Below are 4,387 nucleotides of genomic sequence, written 5' to 3'. Positions count from 1 at the left end.
TGTAAATTGTCATGACTTTTTATTATTATTATTTTTTTTTTTTTTTTTTAGTATCTAGTGTGTCAGTAAGATCTCTTGTCTTCCTATAGTGCTGTAGAAGTAATTGGATTTAGAGCCATTCAACAGAGGCCTGTGGCCAGAAGCAACCCTTCTAATGCTATTTGACGAATGAAATGTGTGGTCTTAATTCAATAAAGTTCTGGTCAGTGTTCGCAACACTTGGAACTGGAGGGGTTGACCAGGAAATAAATTGTGTCTGCATGGGGATTTGAGAATATAGTAGGTCAATGTTGTGTAACACTGGCAGGGTTGTATAGGAAAACTTGCACTTCCACTGCCCTTGTAACTTGTAGTCCCCCAGACTCCCACCTTGAAAAGAAAGGGCTTTGTATTCTTAGGCTATCTAGTATTTTCATGTGTGCTGAAATCATCCTTTTAAACTGGAAAGCTGTGCATGTGGAGGTTTTGTGGTGAGTGGGTTTTTTAAGAGAGATGAGCTAGGATGTGTTAGAACTTGTTAAGGTCTTGTGTTTAAACCTAACTTGCTAGAAAACCTCCCCTCAGATTTCTTCCCTGGATTGAGCCTGTGATGTGCCCCACTTTTACCAGGTCTCGGCATGACCATCTGCTCCTGGGGTTCTCAAATGGGGGGTAGTGATATGTGGGGGGTTGTGAGTAGTCAGCCTCCACCCTAAACCCCACTTTGCTTCCAGCATTTGTAATGGTGTTTTATATAAAAAAAATTTTTTTTAATTTATAAGGGGGAAGGGTCGCACTCAAGAAGCTTGCTGTGTGAAAGGGGTCACCAGTACAAAGTTTGAGAACCACTGTGATAGCCAGTTGATAATAGGACAAATGATGACTACACTTGAGGTGGGGAGGGGAGAATTACCCCTATTTCAATGCTGGTTCACTGCTAAGCAACTGTGGGTAAGATTGTAACTCGGGGGGGAAGTGAGGAAGGACCATCTCTTCTGCACAAGTTCAGAGAGCTTTGATAGATGTGAGGGCTTAAGTGCTGAAAGAATGAACATATGTTGTAGTCCCTCAAAGCAGCCTACACAGGGATAGTATGCTCTCTTGGTGCAGTTACAGTTGTAACTAGCACAGTTTATGTGGTAGTAAATATTACCTTAAATATCCTTAAACTCTTTACAGTACAAATTCAGTATCTGAAGCTGTTTTTGGTTCTTCACAAAAATGCTCATTTAGTAGTGTTTATAATGAATTTGGGTGAATGTAACACTGGAAGTAAACTAGAGTTACAAGATAATCAACTTTACCATTTATAAAACGGTTCTCAATTGTTTTAGTTGCCTAACACTTTTCTATTAAATCTTTTTTGACTTCTCATACCTGTGTTTGCATTTGGCTTCTAAAATGTACCCAGAAGAATGTCCTTCAGCTAAAGTGCCTCTTCTTTTTGCCTGCAGAGGTGTAGCCATTTTAGTCCTAGGATATTAGAAAGACAGGTGGGTGAGGTTATTATAAACCTAGTCCCAGATTTGGACCTTAGCGTCCAAAATATGAGGGTTAGCATGAAAACCTCAAAGCTTAGTTACCAGCTTGGACCTGGTAAAGCTGCCACCACCCTGAGTGTTTTGGGGCACTCTGGTCCCCTCAAAAACCTTCCCTGGGGACCCCAAGACCCAAATTCCTTGAGTCTTATAACAAAGGGGAATAAACCTTTTCCCTTCCCCCCTCCAGATGTTTCTGGAGAGACACACAGAAGCAAGCTCCGTGAACCTAAACAGAGGGATTCCACCCTCCCCGTTCCCAGCCTTGGAAAACAGAAGTACCGAGAGCTAATCTTTCTTCCCCCCTCACCCAGAGGGAATGCAAAGTCAGGCTAGTAAATCTAACACACACATATTTCCCCCTGACTTCTTCCTCCCACCAATTCCCTGGAGTTCCCCACCAAAGAAAAACTCCAACAGGTTTTAAAAGAAAAAGAAAAAATACATAAAAATGGTCTCTTTGTATTAAGGTGACAAATACAGGGTCAATTGCTTAAAAGAAATATGAATAAACAGCCTTATTTAAAAAGAATACAATTCAAAACACTCCAGCAACTACATACATGTAAATACAAAAAAACAAACCTATCTTTGTACTCACAACTTGGAAACAGAAGATTAGAAAGCAGGAAATAGAGAAATCCTTCCCATAGCCGAGAGGGAGATAGGCACAAGACAAAGAACTCAGACACAAACTTCCCTCCACCCAGACCTGAAAAAGTCTGGTTTCCTGATTGGTCCTCTGGTCAGGTGCTTCAGGTTACCTCTTTCCAGGTGTAAGAGACATTAACCCTTAGCTATCTGTTTGACAGAGGTAATACCTTACTAGAGAATTTCTAGAGAAAATTTCTGTTGGTGAGAGAGACTTTGAGCTACACAAAGCTCTTCAGGTCTGGGAAAAGGTACTGTCACAGCTAAGAGACAAAGATTGAACAGATTTTAGCATAAGTAGGTGGTGCCTGTTCTAACAGGGACCACTATGTGGGTGAAATGAGACAAGCACTATGTTCTTGAATTAAACTCTCAAACATGACAACCAAACCATATCACCTGTGAGTGAATGCTTTTGCACAAACAAGTCATTCTATATTTGACTTGTCAGTCCTCATCCTCAAAGGAAACCTGTACAACATCTTCAAACTATGAGCTTGGGAACTTAAATTCATTACTCTGCTAGACACTAAATACCATGGACTAAACAGACACTCAATTTGATTTATTACTACAATCTGTAACCCTTAACTACCGCCACCAGTGACTTGGAGAGGGGTTAACTGGCCACTTCACCTTCAGTGGTCTCTTGAATTGCGTTAACTACTTATGCTTAATCTGTTCCACGTTGCATTTAGCTGACACAGTGCAAGTATATTTCCCAGACCTGAATAAGAGCTCTGTGTAAACTCAGGTCTCACCAGTAGCAGTTGGTCCAGTAGAAGATAGCTGAGATAATCTTTTTGCCTCTAACATGCTGGGAACAACAGTGCTAGAATGATACTAGAAAGACACTACTAGTCAACTGTTTTAGAAGGCAGTGCTGTTCTACCAGACTAAATCATCTGATAGTAGTTTACAGCATGCACCATAGTCTGATCACTATTCCAGCCGCACTCAGTGTATGCATTCCGTTTAGGCTGAAGAAATGTAGGCAGTGCAGTGTTACAGTGGCAGTACAAAGAGACAAACTGGGTGTGCTACTTGTGTGGGTTCCCCTCCCCTCCACACACATTCTCCCCCCCCGCCCCCCCAGTACTGTTAGGGGAAAGAGAAGGACCAAATAAAATTCAAGGTAAAAGTTAAAACAAGTTATTTGTTACAGAGGTGTCAATCATAGTGCTAGAGTTTTTGCATATAAAAGTTTCCCATCTTATGTATGGGAAGACACAGCATATTTCCCCACCCTTACAAAACTTTCTGATAGTTTTAATTTAATTGAATTAAAAATAGGTTCTTCAAGAAACTTAGTGTTGGCAGAACTCTTGCCTTGAATTATCTATGCTGTTACCCAGTGATTACCAAACTTGTACTGGTGACCCCTTTCACACAGCAAGCCTCTGAGTGCCACCCCCCCTTATAAGTTTAAAAACCATTTTTAATATATTTAACCATTATAAATGCTGGAGACAAAGTGGGGTTTGAGGTGGAGGCTGACAGCTTGTGACCACCCCCCCCCCCCATGTAATAAGAAGACCCCCCGAGGGCTCCCAATCCCATGTTTGAGAACCCCTGCTGTTAACTCTTCATCTTTCTCCCTATAGTTTAATCCACTACATTCAGAAATACCAACCCTCAATTTTCCACAATCCTGATATTCTTTTTGTTTAAAACAAAAAATTACTAATTCAGGCTTAAATCTACTAACTTTGCAAGGTCTGTAAAATCATGACTGGTGGGGAGAAAGTGAATGAGGACATGTTATTTACTCCACATAACGCAAAAAACAGGCGTCACCCAATGAACTTGGACAGCTGGCATAAAACAAAGAGAAATACTTCACACCATGCAGAGTCAACCTGTGGAACTCCTTGCCAGGGATGTTGTGAAGGTCAAAACTATAAGGGGGTTCAAAAAAGAACTAGACAAGCTCTGGAGGATAGGTGATCTTGGTGTCCCTAACTGCTGATTGCCGGGAGTGGATGATGGAATGGATCACTCAATTGCATGTTCTTTTCTTTACCCCTCACACACCTGGCATAGGCCACTCTCAGAAGACAGGATACAGGGCTAGATGGTTTATTGGTCTGACCTATTATGTCTATTTTTATGTACATACGTTTATTTATATATGTCTCATTACCACTAAGGTCTAGTGAATATAGTAATTAGCACTGCAGCTGCAGAGGGTGACAGATTTAGACTGTGTAGTGAGGGCC

Source organism: Gopherus flavomarginatus, chromosome 10 (assembly GCF_025201925.1).
Source record: "Gopherus flavomarginatus isolate rGopFla2 chromosome 10, rGopFla2.mat.asm, whole genome shotgun sequence".
In the NCBI taxonomy this organism is placed as follows: Eukaryota; Metazoa; Chordata; order Testudines; family Testudinidae; genus Gopherus; species Gopherus flavomarginatus.
The sequence above is the reverse complement of the archived record's forward strand: the minus strand, read 5'-3'. Positions refer to the sequence as shown.